General features: G+C 38.1%; 1 long non-coding RNA gene across 1 annotated transcript in view; it reads right to left on the reverse strand.

Annotated features, from left to right (window-relative positions):
* The window catches only part of LOC131107756 (uncharacterized), a 67,698-nt gene that overhangs the window by 19,111 nt on the left and 30,939 nt on the right, over nt 1-17,648 (reverse strand). Inside the window, exons 3-4 of the long non-coding RNA XR_009120327.1 lie at nt 16,633-16,811; nt 459-562 (exon numbers count right to left, since the gene is read on the reverse strand). This is a non-coding gene — a long non-coding RNA (uncharacterized LOC131107756). The remainder of the gene's footprint in view (nt 1-458; nt 563-16,632; nt 16,812-17,648) is intronic.

Raw genomic sequence — 17,648 nt, forward strand, 5'->3', positions numbered from 1 at the left:
ACTTAACATTTAAATATTTCCAATAAAGTTTAATGTAAAATTTATTGGATATAGTTAAACACCTCTTCAAAATACTCATTGGAATGACCAATATTTGACATCATAGCAAAGTTTCATTCCCCAGGACAACACCAGGAAGCTTTTAACTTGCACACAAGTGCCTTCATAATTACATATCACACATCAGAAATTTAAAGGGCCGGCGTGTCATTACTACATCGCAGTGACACTCATGGTGTGAATTAACCACATACTGTAGATGTGATAAATAACAACCCTGACTGCTACACTGTGACTACATCCAAAGGAAGCAATGACCTCAACTGCAATGGAAAACAATTACAATTCAACTTGACATTTATGTTAAGTAATAAATGCAAAAAAGATATTTCAATGACACATAATATTAAGTAATGACTAACATCATTATATCGGGTTTAATCTCAAATTAGTATCACCTGATGGAAATCTGAAGACCAGTTGAAATTCTCAGCTAGAGGATCCGATTGGCTGTCCGTCAAGACACGGGATGATAGTCAGCCCAATAAACATCAGACGACATCTGCGAGAAAAGGGTTTTAAGAAGAAAAAAAATAATTATAATAAGCGCCACAAAATCACACATCTGGAATTTACATGAAAGCATCAAACATGCGACAATGAAAAATGGAGGCTGGTTCCTCTGATGAGACAAAAATGTAACCCTGACGGTCCCGAAAAGGAGATCCCACCTGAGTTTTTTCATGGCAACATCATGATCTGGGGTTGCTTTTCCCTTCAATGGAACAATGGAGCCTCGGGTTGTGCAGGGGCGTCAAATGGCTATTGGCTTTGTGGAAATACCTCATGACTGAAGGCCCTGGTCTGTGTGGTAATAAGTGGCTTTTTCAACAGGACGGGCATCAGTTCCAGACTGCGGATTCGGGGGTTGTTTTTAGCTATGGTCTCAAACTCTTGATCAGCTGATAAACAACCTAAAACGTTGTTTCAGTTGTTTGGACATGAACACTTGAAAACTCCTACTTCCAACCTTAAGATCCAGCAGTGTAAAATTCTTTCCAATTCTCATATGGAGTATATTCCTATTCAGGAAGGGCATTCGTTACACTTTGCCAAACAAATACGGAAATCCCGACAAATCTATCCGTACCGGATCAGCTGCGGGAAAGGGTTAACAATGACCGCCACTGGCGTTGTTAGACAAGGTGTCGACGGAAAACATGCTAGCAAAGAAACGTTGGCAAATTGAAAGGAAAGAGTAAAGCGATAGCCGACACAATGGAGAGAGAAAAAAAAAATTGACACAGAGCAGCCATCACCAAATGGCAGACCTCGATCCGGATACGGACGCAGTGATGGCCCTTTACGTCCCCGTGACCAATTGAAGTGAATGGGGAAATATAATAACATATAATCATGCTCGGGGACCGATCGCAGTGGCAGTTTGCGGGCATAATTACTTCAGTTATTACAGTTTACGTGACAGCAAACGCGGTGATGTCACTGAAAATGAGCCAATGAAATACTCTGTTTACTTGCTGAGAGGTGAATGAGAGAACCATGGTTTGCTCAAACGTCAGAGAAGTTGATAGAGAAAACCAAACATTTCAAAGTGAACGGATGGCCCAAAAAAAAAAAGTGCCAAACCGATGTGTCTCATATGCTCTGAAACGGTAGCGCCGGGAGATAATTTCAAGTCACCGAAGTCTGATGTGACGGTACAGACAATAACGTCGCTTAGAGCCCAATAGGAAAAATCAAGCAGAGTCATCACACATTAAATTTACAGCACAGCAACCTGCAGATGAGTGTTCACTAAGGATTCTATGGATATTGGAGGAAAACAAAAAAAACCTTCATTGATGGGATATCGGTGAAGGAGTACCAGCATAATAATAATAATAAACTAATATTTTGTATTTAATCTTTGTTACTATTCATGCATCTTAAACTGAACCGTACACCAAAGCCCTGCTTATGTCATTCATCATTGGAAAGCTCTGTTTCGTGGGCAGTGGATTTTTATTTTATTGTATTTATATTGTATTTTTAGATTTTTTATACAATTTTTAAATGCATTTTTATATATTTTTTTTAATATTTTTTATAAATTTGTTTTTTTTAGAGAAACCAATGCAATTTTATTTACCTGAAAAAATAATGTGTTTACCTGAAAAAATAGTGTTTATTATATAATTATATTATATATATATATATATAAATTTATATAATTATAATGATTTTATATAATTATATAACTTACACCATAAATATATTTATTTTATCTACATATTTACAATCCTCGACCGTGAAAACATATCATTAGCAGTTGGATTCATTATGATATCATTATTACTTCAGGAGTTATTCACAAAAATGTAATTTTCCGCAGTCTTCGGGCGAAAGGTGGGGTACACCCTGGACTGGTGGCCAGCCAATCACAGGGCACATATAGACAAACAACCATTCACACTCACATTCATACCTATGGACAATTTGGAGTCGCTAATTAACCTAGCATGTTTTTGGAATGTGGGAGGAAACCGGAGTACCCGGAGAAAACCCACGCATGCACGGGGAGAACATGCAAACTCCACACAGAGATGGCCGAGGGTGGGATTGAACTCGGGTGTCCTAGCTGTGAGGTCTGCATGCTAACCACTCGAGCCCAGCCCATACAATTTGAAAGGAATATATGTCAAGTAAAATAATGACATATTTACATTCTTTTTTTGGCTTTTTGTTCCAGCTTTGTCTCCTAAATGTCTATTTGTGTGTGTGTGTGTGTTCATTTGCACAACACAAAGTACGGTGCCTTCTACAACTTGGCGAAAACACACGCTCAGATAATTACACCCCTTCTTCTTTCAGACACACAATCCACACAGCTCATTAACACATGTCCATCAGTCTAAGTAACACACACACATGAGTCAGGGTGGCGGTCCACCATGATGCTTTGCTCCATCTTTGGAGAAAGAGAGACGAAACCAAGGTCATCAGAGGACCACCACGTCCTAAATATCCTACTTTTGTGGTACAAAAGTCAAATACAGAAAAACCTGGGTTGTGTTAATGGACTGCGAGTCCAACTGTGCTCTGAATGTATTTTTAATTACACAACCTCCTTGTTAGCAGCTTGCTAATACATGGAAACAGGAACCGGAAGTCAGCTCCGTCGCTCGTCTGTGATGATCGGCGGTTGAGCCCTTTGAGACTCTTTTGTGATCAAGGGCTTTATAAATAAATCTAAATATGTGACGCTGTCATTTCTTTTGCTAAGTCTCCAAAATATTACCACAAAACATTTTTTTTATTGTTTTACAATTGTAGTTTTACATGCATAAAACAATACTAAAGGCATATAAATCATGAATGAAAGGGATAAATTAACATTTGAGGTTATTTATAAACTTGAAGACATGATTGACAGGAACTGAAAGACACCATGTGGAGGCGAGATCAACACGGCATGACAAAACACGAAGGCGGTGTCTGTGTTTAGCTCGCTGCCACATGGCGTTTGTCAACAAGAAGCAACCTTAAACGTTCATGCTTTATTTCTATTGACATGCAAGTGTTTTCTGCTCGTCATACTAGAGCTGTAAATCTATAAACACGTTTTTAGGTTGAACATTTTGGAATCAAACTATGGAATGGATCGAGTAAGGAAATCAAACAATGCACAACGATGAGCCAATTCAAGAAACAATACAAGCAGTTGATGTTTGCTAAATACAAGGATGAAGAGTCTTGAACCAGTCATGATGTGCTATATATATCACTATATTGACACTTACTATGGTACACATTATGTCATTGTATGGTCATATCACATTGTATTTCGGTATCTGACAAAAAATAAAAAATTATAAAAATTATTAAAAAAATTTTTTTTTTTAAATTTGAAAAAAAATTGAATTAATGTTATAAAAATTATAAAATAATACAATTTATTCTTACAAAAATTATATTAAGAAAGCAGGAAGTGAACATTTAAAAAAAATATAAAAAAATAGAAATATTTGAATTAAAAATATATATAAAAATTATAAAATAATATAATTTATTCTTAAGAAAAATTATATTAGGAAAGCAGGAAGTGAACAAATGTAACAGTTACTGATTGTAAAAGTACCAGATGGAGGGGTAGGATTTAATAAGCTTTGCTTCTTCCTACTCCTTTCGGACATGTGGAACTGCGAACTGATTATGTGATGCATTCAATTGTAATCTGATGCATGTTCAAATGAAATTAAACCATTACCATTTTTGGCTGTCTGGAGTTGGATCTTCTGGAACGACTAAATGACACTAACCAAGGTTCTGCTGTATTTCAATAAAGCAAGCTATTAAACTGATGAAAAATACTATAATAATAATATAATACTATAATAGGAGAGCTTGAACAACTCTTACAGGAACCAGGTGTTGACATGGGAGTCGTGTTATCTGGCCGTCGCCCTCCCACACATGCATGCACGCTCGTGTATACATGCCAGTGTCGGAGATGAGATCCCGTGGTCACACCTCCAGTCACTATCTCCCTTAATTCAGGGCTGCTTTCCTGCGAGCCACACGTCCACCCCCGACTACCAAATCGTGGTCACATCCATTCCTTTAAAAACACACACATACTGTATATATAGTTGTAAAAAGTGCTGACAGAGAGCATGCTAGGAAACATTCGCCTGGCAAAAACTAAAATTAGACAATGCGTGCAAAATTCACTTCCCCTTAACGGCTTAAAAAGGTTTGGCACTGATGTTGCACAATGTATACATGTAGTATGCGCACTTGTGCATACAGTAGCCATTTTTATAAAAATATATATATCCAGGGTGTATCAACAAAAGGTAGAGTCGCCACTGAAGTTACAACTGAATATTTTCATGACGTTTCTTTATTGGCATATGTTTGTATGTATTGCATAATTGCATACATGACTGAACACAGGCCCGTTTTCCGGTGTGCAAAAATAAAATAAATAAATACATAAATAACAATAAAATAAAACACCACACCACAAAAACAAACAAAAATTAAATAAAATTAAACAAAAATAAACAAAATTTAAACTCAATTAAACAAAAATTAAACTAAGCTAAATAAACAAACAAAAATAAAACAAAAATTAAACAAAAAAATTAAACTAAACTAAACAAAAATTAAACTAAACTAAACCAAACCAAATCATAAAATAAAACCGTCCTAAAAAGAAATTCAAGGTATAAAATTTAAGGAAAAGTCTTGTGGTAGAATATAAGAATTTTTGCCAAAATATTCACAAAAATTCTCACCGTGTTCAGTCCTGCATGATGGTGAATGATGTCCATACCAACATATGTAAAAAAAGAAATATCATGAGAACTTTAATGGCTACTTTTTGGAGAGTCTGCCTTGTTTTGATGCCCCCTTTATAGTACCAGTCAAATGTTTAGAGACACTTTGTTATGCTACTGAATGAGAAACTGCATCCCATTTGACTGCTTAGAGGAAGAAATGCACCAAATCATCATGTACTGGTATATAGTATATTATATGGTATATAGTATATTAATACATGCGGCTTTTCGGCCGGTATAAAGGCTGTATATCTATATATGATCTCCAGAGTGACATTGTGTGCAAACTACACCCATAATAAGAAGCATAATTCATCACTTCCTTTGTTAAAGCTAAGGTTTTTGAATAGATACCACGAGGCTGAGTGTGCAGGTGTCCCTAATATTGTGGCCACTGCTGTATTGTTGCACCTCTTTGGCTCAGAGTTGCATCAGCCGTCAGAGTTGTGCAGACATGTAGCTCCGAGCACCAAGTCTGCTCCGACACCCCACACAAAGTGGACACACACACACACACACACACGCACACTTACAACCAAGCAAACAAGGCCAAGCTACGAATTGAGGTCAAGGCCAAACAAATATTAACATTAATTTGTACCACATAAAAAAAAAAAACACAAATGAGGCAGGTCATTCAAAATAAAGTATTTAACAGATAATTAAGCACTATTAAAGTACTTTCCAAAGAAATAAAATCTGTGGTAAATGACGTCTTTGAAAGGAATCTATTCAAATAAAATTACAGGACAAATACTTGTTTTTATAAGTTATTTTAACACTTTAAAAACATAATTAAACTGCAATTTCAGACACTTTTTAAAGTGTTTTTTTTTACAGAATGTAAAGGTCAAACATAATTAATGTGTCACATTGTTAATACACACCATGCTAGCAGTTCTTTTCAGCGCTTTAGAGTATTCACATAAAAAAAATTGGGTATTTGAATTAAATTTGTTTGATCAACTATGAGGAAAATGATTTAAATTGACAAATTTCATCAATTTTATTGAGCACTGTATTTGTTGCCATGTAGAAACTGCCAATTCCAAATCCTGACCAGTCCAAAACACAATCCAGTTCGAGCAAAGCATCACCGACACGTACTCCTGCTCGTCATTCTGCAACATCTCATCAGCCAGCAGGCCGACAACACAAACATATCTAATCTCCGTCAAACATCTTTCAAAGGCCACTCACTCCGGGCTGAGTTACACAAGGCGCGGTGCAGGTTTCACAATCAAAAGGTCTAAAACAAAAAAAAAAAAAAAAAAGGTATCAGAAGCTGCAGCACCCGGCGGCAACGCGTCTCTGGATGACAACACACCTGACCAAAGGGAAGGGCTGAAAAGCAGCCGCGGCATCCTTTGCTGCTTTACTTCGTTATTGACACCTGTTTTGTTGCTTGCGTTGCATTGTGTTGCATTGCCATTTTAATGCACGGGACGTTGCCTTTTTAAAGAAATGTTGGTCTCTTGTACATTAAAAACAAAGCACTATGACTTCACACTTTAAATAAATATATGGTAATATATTCAAGTGGTTAGCACGCAGGCCTCATAGCTAGGAGTTTGCATGTTCTCCCCGTGCATGCGTGGGTTTTCTCCGGGTACTCCGGTTTCCTCCCACATTCCAAAAACATGCTAGGTTAATTGGCGACTCCAAATTGTCCATAGGTATGAATGCGAGTGTGAATGGTTGTTTGTCTATATGTGCCCTGTGATTGGCTGGCCACCAGTCCAGGGTGTACCCCGCCTCTCACCTGAAGGCAGCTGGGATAGGCTCCAGCATGCCCGCGACCCTTGTGAGGATAAGCAGTAGAAAATGAATGAATGTTAAATTCTGGCTGCACAGTGGACGCGTGGTTAACGCATGGGCTTCACGGCTAGGAGCCCCGAGTTCAATTCCACTCTCTGGCATCTCTGTGTGGAGTTTGCATGCGTGGGTTTTCTCCGGGTACTCCGGTTTCCTCCCACATTCCAAAAACATGCTAGGTTAATTGGCGACTGTGACCGGTCCTTTCGCTCGAAGACAGCTGGGATAGGCTCCAGCAACCCCCGCGACCCTCGTGAGGAAAAGCAGTAGAAAATGAGTGAATGAATGTTAAAACTTGGCAGTATAGATATGCACAAACTTCACTGAAGTTCTAAAAGTTCTACTTTTGAAAGTAATGATTAATTATATCAGGCACACAAAGATTACTAAATTAATATAATAAAATTAGGGATGTCCGATAAATTAGCACAAAAAAAATAATAAAAAAACACATTTGTCGGATTTTTCCCTGATCACGAAAAATTATATTTTTAAAAATGCTATATAAGACACATACGTGTTCATTCCACCACAGGAGATAAGCCTACTTAACGTATCGGCTATTGAGAGTTGGAATTTTCTGCAAAAATGCCAATATCAGCATCCCTAAATTAAATATACGTATATATACATATTTTTAACATCAGCCATCTTAAACTTTGGCAACAATAAACTGTCCCTCCTTTTCACGTTCTACGACATTACTGGACCGTCTTGTTAAAAAGCTAGTAAACCTTTCCATGCCTCTACAGGTATGTCATCAGGACTACTGCCTCCCCATTACTCATCCTATCTAGAGCTGCTCCGAGCCTGGAACTTCCTCATTAACAAGTAGTCACATTCCCATCTCTCATCCTAACCTGCTGCACGTCATTCCCATCCTGCCATGACAATTTGTACTGCTGATAATTGGCCCGACTGATATTGCAAATGACCCCCCAACCCCCATTTCAATCTTCATCACCATCGCTCTCTGACAGTCTCCTGACCTCCATCCTCTTCCTTCAAGTCCGCACCTACGCCACTTCTCTTCCCATCAAGCTTTGTCATGATTCACGTAATTCTTTGTATGAATTCATGTACAACCCTTCACCATTTATCCGGATTTGGAACCAGCGCTACCTGCGGTTTATTTGGATACGAGGATGCTAAAATAGACAGACGGCACACAAAAAAAAAATGAAGTTCCAGTAAAGTCATATAAAAATAAGTTGCCCTTTAGGATAGCCCGACTTCCCAGAAATGCAAACCACCATCAAAGTTACATTAAGGAAGTTGGGGTTTATCACGTTGTTGGATGTTGTAAACGCAAAACTCATGTTTGACTGAGCCTCCGTCTGCAAATGCATCATCATCATCATCATCATCATCATCTTTTAAAGCAAGAAGTGATCGCTTGGTAACAGCTTTAGAATTATTTATAAGGCTGGATTGGCTCGTAAAAAAAAAGGAAGCTGCATTGCTTCCGTCCAAAATCTTTTGTTTACCACGTCTCCCTCCACCACAGCAAATGAAATAACAGTAAGGAGTGTAAGCGATAATGTTACACTATAAAAAGTATAATTAGCTATGAATCACACACACACACACCATGTGATGGACCCGCCTGTCCTGAGGACTCTTCGCCACCTGTTAGGCTCGGATTGCTCAACATGGCCGCAGCTGTGAGGACGGACGGATGAATCATGACGCACCATTTATCTGCCAGAAACTAAAATAGGCTGCGTGACATTTAGCAAAACAGCAAAGTCTTAGACGTCAAAGAAGCAAAAGTGAATGAAGAATGAGAAGACGAGCATAATGGAACTTTCATAATCAACCTGCATGAGTCACATTTTGAGAGAAAGATTGGTGATTTCCACACACACACACACACACACACACACACAGTCCACACACGGCTGATAAAAATTAAATTGTAAAAGAAAAATGATGATTTGCTGATAAAAACAACAATATGCAGGCCGCAGTGTGAGCCATCATCAAACATTCAGGTACTTTCCACACTTTGTTCCTCGGAGGAAAAACCCTACCCGTATGTCAAAGATTCCAAGTGAGAAACTAAAATGTTATATAAGATATATATTTGAAGAAGGGCTGCACGGTGGACGAGTGGTTAGCGCGCAGACCTCACAGCTAGGAGACCAGGGTTCGATTCCACCCTCGGACATCTCTGTGTGGAGTTTGCATGTTCTCCCCGGTTTCCTCCCACATTCCAAAAACATGCTAGGTTAATTGGCGACTCCAAATTGTCCATAGGTATGAATGTGAGTGTGAATGGTTGTTTGTCTATATGTGCCCTGTGATTGGCTGGCCACCAGTCCAGGGTGTACCCCGCCTCTCGCCCCAAGACAGCTGGGATAGGCTCCAGCACCCTCCGCGACCCACGTGAGGATAAGCGGGTAGAAAATGAATGAATATTTGAAGGACTGCATGGCAGATGAGTGGTTAGTGCACAGGCCACACAGCTAGGAGACCCGAGTTCAATTCCACTCTCAGCCATCTCTGTGTGGAGTTTGCATGTTCTCCCCGTGCATGCGTGGGTTTTTCTCCCACATTCCAAAAACATGCTAGGTTAATTAGCGACTCCAAATTGTCCATAGGTATGAATGTGAGTGTGAATGGTTGTTTGTCTATATGTGCCCTGTGATTGGCTGGCCACGAGGCCTCTCGCCCGAAGAGTGCGGAAAATTACATTTTTGTGAATAACTACTGAAGTAATAATGATATCATAATGAATCCAACTGCTAATGATATGTTTTCACGGTTGTGGAATGTAAATGTGTAAATAAAATAAATATATTTATGGTGTAAATCCCAATAAGGAGGGACTATGGTGGTCTAATTTGACTTTAATCTCATGTTATAACTTGGGCCACACAGTCCAATGGAAGTTTGAATCTACGTCGGGCATCTCTGTGTGGAGTTTGCATGTTATCCCCGTGTGTGTGTGTGTGTGTGGGGGGGGGGGGGGGGGGGGGGGGTCCTCCGTGTGTGAAATACATTTGTTCCCTCGCTTCACGATGAGATCCTTTCATTCACATGATGTCACTTTCCGCTTTTAACAGTAACCCGTCCATTTATTCAGTCTGGCTAAAATATCTACTTGGTTTTTATTTATAGTGGGATTAAATGATTTATTAATTAAATTTATTAATTAATTTATTGAATTAATTATTGACATTTTTTTTTAAACCTCCCAAATACTTTTTTTTACATTACAGGAAAAAGGTGAGGTGATGACAACTCCACACGCCCGAAAAACGGCCACAAGGAATACAGAGTAATAGATATACACTCCACAGCAACCAGGAAGTGTCCATCCATCCATTCATTCATTTTCTATGCTGGAGCCTATCCCAGCCGTCTTCGCCAGCCAATCACAGGGCACATATAGACAAACAACCATTCACACTCACATTCATACCTATGGACAATTTGGAGTCGCCAATTAACCTAGCATGTTTTTGGAATGTGGGAGGAAACCGGAGTACCCAGAGAAAATTCACACATGCACGGGGAGAACACGCAAACTCCACACAAATATTCCCAAGTGGAGAATCGAACCCAGGTCTTCATGTCCTGACTGCTAACCACTTGGTTCCACTGTGTTCATGTTTCACATAAAGATTGTGAATGATACAAAATTCCAAAAAAGTGCAGTTCCCCTTTAACAGCTTCTGTAGCTGATATGGATCAAAAACACGCCCCAAAAATTAATAGTCGCCTGAGCGGCCATTTTTTGTTGTTGTTTTTACAAGCTGTCAAAAATGAGCTTTAACGTCAAAAGTGTCTTACTGGAAACGTTTCGTGAGAGTGGTGAAACATTCGCGCCATGTGTGAGTTTTAGTGGTCATTGAGGTTGATCTGCTCGTCGCTCGCTTCGCTTCTCTGCGCCACTTCCCACAAGAGATGTCTCAAAGCGAGCGGGCGTGGCCGCCGTGACACATTCTCTTTGGAAGATTTCACTTTTTTTTTTTTTTTAAACGTTCTGTGTGAATCAAAGACTGTTTCAAAGAACAGCGGTCCCACTTTGAGGCACCCCCACAAGGTCCCATTTATTCATTAAATAAAACAACTGGGTCACATGGGATTTATCAGATGCATAAATCTCTGCAGATCATAATCTTGCTTAATAAATCAGTTTTTTATTCCAAATAGGTAGTAAAAAAAATTAAGTCAGGAGTTAGTCATTATTTGATTGCTCCAATAAGTTTGAAAAGTAAGACACTGCCCCCTGCTGACATGGACTTAGTACCTTCACTTAACATTGCAATCATCCGCCGTCTTCCTCACTCACTCCCATTTTATGTGGAAGTGGTAATTTTTTAGGGGAGAGAAGTAGTGCTACTGTAGCCTGTGCATTAGCAATGTGGTGTAAACAAAGAATAGGAGTGTAAAAGTGACAATAGGGATGCTATTTCATGTCTACAGGGCTCTAATAATGATAAAAATATATATATATTTTCAAAGCATAATATTTCTATGCTCTAGCTATGAATAATAATAAAAAATTCAATCCAACTTCAGGGAAATGTACTTTTCGTGATCGGGTCTGGAATCAATTAACCGTGATAAACGAGGAGCGATGTATACGGTATCTCTTCCACACATTCCATAACATAAAATTCCGTCATGAAGAATTCAAAATGTCCCATGATTGTTGAAAGGCAAATATGAAAGGGGACTTTACAGTTGGGGAAATACTTTTGACACCTTTCAACCTCAAAAAAGGAAACTAAGAAAGTCTGAAACTATGAATAGCGCCTTATGTCACGCTGCTGTGGATTTATTCATAGCAGTAATGAAACAATATCACTGATTTTTATTTGGTTTCTTGTGTTTTGATATGATTATATACATCACATTTTGTTAGTTGCTGTGGTAGAATCCAGGCAAGCTTATCTTGCCCTGAACAGAAAGTCTTTGTGTGCATGTTTTCATGCCGTGTAACTGGGCAGTAATTGTCATTTATTAAGTTTTGATATTGATAAACAGCAACATCAATGATTTTTTTTTCATGGAAGTTAAAAATAGGAGCAAAACAAGAACGGGAGGAAAGTGGGAAAGAAGTGCAATATAGTGGCATTTCCCAGGGAAAATGGGAATATTGACAAGTATGCCGAGTTAAGATGGTTACTGCATTGCTCCATATTAACACTAATATGAAATGTATTCATTCATATCCAATTATATAGTGTTAGGGATGGGGGATATGGACCTTAGCATACCACAATATTTGTTGGGATGTATCACGATATAAAATGTAAATTCAGTGTTTAAAATACATACTATAATATAAATAATATATACATATACACAAGAATTACATAATATATATAAAATCTAAACTCAGTCTTGTATAAAAAGCTACAAAACCTACACCATACAATGAAATACAAGTGTCAAATTGTACAACACATTTATTTACTGGCAACAATCTGGCAAAATTTTCTAATGGGATGTCAGCCTGTGCTCACATTGCTACTTAATCTTCAACAAACTAACACCTGAGCTTGTGATTAAGGAAGATGTAGTCGCCCATGCAATTTCAAACTGCATTATAAGATATTTTTAATTTTTAACACTTTTATTTTGAAGGCCAGTAGTATGTTGACAATGTCTGTACAAGGAGTACTTCCCGTCGTCACCTGGAACTTCAGCCAGAGTCACATGCAACAACATTAGCATGCTAAACTAAGCTAACCCTGCTAGTTTCTATTCACGCTCCGAGGTTCCACTAACCTTCGCCGGTGTCCATCGCCATTTCAACCCGTTTAGTTCAGGAGGAGGCGGTTTAGTTTTTATAGTGAGAGCGGTCCGTCGAGTAAATACTTCCCCAAACGAATGTTCCTTTTACTTGCAGTGACAGCATTGGAAGACTATATCAATATAGAAAATATCGCCCAACCATATATAATGTTGTCCATTTTACTCTTGTATTGATAGTTTAGTAATTTAATGACAGTATGTATCAGTTTTAATTCTTTCCATTATTGAACAAAGCTATCCACCCATCAACAAGTATATTTGGTATGGTCCAGTCACAGAAAAAGTGAGGATGAGCTCGCTTTCACCCTGTTAGACTGCATGTGTGTGGTAAGGTTGTTTTGAGACATGTCCGGACATATTCTTAGTTGGTGCTGCACATATGCCTTGAAGCGTGCACGCACACACACACACACACACACACAAAAATGAAAAGGAGAGCACTGAAGTGAAAAAGACTTTTGCCCTGCTTGCAAGTGTGTGTCACTACAAACTAATTGCATATGTTTATGAACTGGAAAGTGCTCATCAAATTCTAAGTATTTGGTTTATAATACTACTTTGTAATACTACTTTGCCTGATTGGTTGGCGAATGTGTACAATTTTTGCATTACATTAGGATGCACAACGATCACTAAAAAAATCGACAACATAGCGTTGCTTTTGAGAGAAACAGAACAGAAACAAAAAGCAACTTTTTTTTTTTTTTGCACAGGCATGGAGCAGGTGGCAAGCACACGTGAGGCACGGCGCAATTCCGTTGTGTCTGTGTGCGTTAAAGCTCTTCTTATCTACCTCTCAGCTGTGACTCACAGTGGTCACATAGTGTTACAGTAACCTGACCCGCTTCCTTCTACTTCCTATACTACTTTGGCCCCTTTGGCGTACAGTCATCGCTCGCCACTGCGCGGTTCGAATTTTGCGGCTTCACTCGTTTTTTTTTGTCATTGAATAAATTCTAGAATTAGTTGAATATTGATATTTATATTTTACTTTTTTTTGCCTAAATTTAGCATTTGTAAGCACAAAAATAGCTAAATAAATTCATTACAAGCATAAGGGATTCAGAAATGCTTTGTTTTATTCTACACTGGTCACTAGGTGTCAGTAATGTTCCGGGAGAGACAAACATCAGACTTGGCTTTCATTGCAGCTTTGAATTACCTCAAAACACAAAAATAAGAACAGAAAAATCCATCTTATAATATCTTATAACATCTAATTTGTCTTAAATGGCATATTTTCTCTGACTCTGTAATACGAGTTTAAATGTGACTATAGGGGTGTTATTTCATGCCCAGACTGCATGACTCCAGACTGCAATAGGATAAATATCATTTAAATGTTAAAATATTCACATTTCAGAAGCTGAAACCAGAGGATATATATTTAAAAAATGATGAATCAATTACCAAAACACTTGATTAATTGGGTAATGGATTAATCATTGCAGCTGTACTCTAAATTACATTATTGCATTGCGAGAAGGGCGGTTATTAGTGGCGTTAACGATCACCGGTGCCCCACATCACTGCTTTTAATTAATAAAAAGGTTGAAAGTTTTAATTTCATGACATCACTCTTTGCTAGTTTCCGTTGGCATGTGACTAAAAGTCAATTTGTAAGCAAACAATCCGCTGTTTGACATATTTAGTTGTAGGTCACATCTTATCTTTACTACACAGCAGTGGTGTCCAAAGTGCGGCCCCGGGGCTATTTGCTGCAGGCGCATCCCCCCCTCCCACCACCATTGCTAAAAATACAAACAAAAAACAACCCAAAACAGCAACAACAGGGAACTAAATAAAAATGTCAGAGAGCTAATCATGCTTGTGACATTTCACATTTTAACCCAAACAAACTGAATAATTTAGTTTTATCAGAACATCAACTAAATTTGGGATTTTGTATGTCAGACTGCATTTCTTTCGAGTGTTCCACTTTAGACCCGCGTATAGTCAAGTTTACTTTCAATAGTAGAGATAGTACCGGTAGTGGTAGTTATAGCGATACAATACGAGATGGACTTATATGACCTAGTTGTGTCCTTTTCCTTCACTCGTTGTGTTTAACAACAGCACACATCCTAATAAGTGGAGAAATCGTCTTGTCATCCGTTTCTTCAGGCAGTCACTCGCTTCTGCTAATTGCTCAAAACGAGAAGCAGGCAGAGCTTATGAGCAGAGCGGACAAATATAACTCGTCACCTCTGACACACTGACACACACAGGCACACCCTCGCATACACACACACACACACACACACAATATGATTAAGCATGCTGGCACAGAGCTGGAAAAAACCATGACTTATCACTACGGCATTGTCCTGTATTGGGTCACAAGAAAGGAAAAGAAAGGAGGGGAAAAAAAGCCATAAAGTTGTAATGACAAGGGAATAATCACTCAATATTACGTCTTAACATCTTAAAGGCATGCTGCTATTAATATTACAACTTTATTCTTGTAATTCAGCAATATTTTATTTTTCATAACATTATGGATGCAGTCCCCATTGCCATATTCCCATTTATTTACATACATATGTATATACATACATTTTAATATAGCTTATTTTATATTCTTTATTTAATTATTCACAATATTTATTTATTTTCATGCTCTCAGAGCATAAAAATGAGGGAGTGCGAACAAAACTTGAACATGTTTTATAATGCAATGTAAAAATGAAATTAACATGAGTGTTTTAATATGTTTGTAATCCGCAAAGGTGCATATGTACATAAAAATCAGGATACATATACGTATATTAGGGCTGTCAATCGATTAAAATATTTGATCATAATCACATTTGGTTATAGTTAACTCACAATTAATCTCATTTAATCGCAGAAAAAATATGTTTTTATCTATGATAAATAGGGGAAATCTCTTTGTGGTAAGATGTGCAACTACAACGATAACTCCAAATTTTATATAGAAGGGTATCGATTTTGGAACTATGGGCCGATATTTAAAACAATACAGTTAGTAAGCATATTTTTGTATTACCATTTTTCTTTAATATTAGCATATTAGCTGTTAAACTCGCCCACAAACATTCAGCAAATACAAAACATGTTTGTTTTTGTGTCAGCTCAAAATAAGATTTTAAATTCTAAATGTGAGCAAAAAAGCCTATATTCAGCCTACATTCAGAAATAATTATGAAACATTTTCCTGAATGCACCTTTGAAAAGAATTTAAATATATCAACAAATCAAAAGTTACCATTATTGTTTTGTTTTTTTAATTGTCCATCTACAGAAAATATGTGCATTGTGAAAATAATGTAATTTTAAATCAATAAAATGGAAGAGAGGTAACTGTACAAGAAATACTACTGACCCATAAAAAACAAACAAAAAAAAAACATGATTAAATTAATCAATCATGGACTTTTCTCCTGCGGTGGATCAAAGAAAGCGTCCCTGTGTTTTTTGTGCAGCAGATGTTCACATTTGTTATTTTTAAAATGTCCATCAAACATGAATCCACGTTTGTGTGTATTGCCTTGCAACATCCATCATGACTTCAGTGTGCATCGCTCAAACCAACCAGCAAGCGAGCGTATGGACTTGAAACCTCAACACCTGGACCACCACAACCACAACATCAAGCCTCCTGCAGGTGTTTTATGACCATTTGGTGCAAGATAGATCCTTTTATGACCATTTGGTGCAAGAAAGATCCTTTACTGACCTTTAAAACGTCCAGGATTCCAGCTTCCTTCCTTTCATGACGGGGGCAGAGGGCTCCCCTGCTGGGATGCGGCCAGAAAGAGGCAGAGCAGCTGCATGGATGCCGCCCACGGTCATGGTTCACCACCGCTGGTCCCGTCCCATGATGATGAAATCATGAGGCTGACTCAGCAACATCAGCTGCAACACAAACATGGCGGAGATGCTTCAAAGACAAAGTGACGATTCATCAGAAATGTGGGAAAATAACAGCAACACAAGTCACAATATAAATAACCCAGTTAATTTAGTGGTTATTCTATTTTAGTGCGTTTCGGTGAAGCTGCAGGGAACAAAAACAAACATGATAGATAAGTGCATGCTAAATTAAGGCCAAAATGATAAATACGCTGGTCAAATTTGCAGTCAAAGTACATTTTATGTGCTGCGTGAGAGGTTTTTAGCTAGAAATGTCAGAAAATACAATAAAAAAATATATTACAATGTACAATATTAGAAATAAAAGAGTAAGAACCAGATAACTGAAGAAAAATCTATTTATTAAAACCAATGTTTCTACCAAGAAAGAATACACCTCTGAAAAATGTTCATTTTTATGATAAAAAAAAATAAAACCACAGCCTTTAAAAGCCATAATTTTGGCAAAAATGTGGATTCATTCATTCTTGCGGGGGTGCTGGAGCCTATCCCAGCCGTCTTCGGGCGGGGTACACTCTGGACTGGTGGCCAGCCAATCACAGGGCACATATAGACAAACAACCATTCACACTCACATTCATACCTATGGACAATTTGGAGTCGCCAATTAACCTAGCATGTTTTTGGAATGTGGGAGGAAACCGGAGTACCCGGAGAAAACCCACGCATGCACGGGGAGAACATGCAAACTCCACACAGAGATGGCCGAGGGTGGAATTGAACCCTGGTCTCCTAGCTGTGAGGTCTGCGCACTAACCACTCCACCACCGTGCAGCCTGGTTTCTAATATTTGTTGATTTATTTTTTGTTGTTTTGTTT

The sequence above is a fragment of the Doryrhamphus excisus genome, chromosome 20 (assembly GCF_030265055.1).
Source record: "Doryrhamphus excisus isolate RoL2022-K1 chromosome 20, RoL_Dexc_1.0, whole genome shotgun sequence".
Classification (NCBI taxonomy): domain Eukaryota; kingdom Metazoa; phylum Chordata; class Actinopteri; order Syngnathiformes; family Syngnathidae; genus Doryrhamphus; species Doryrhamphus excisus.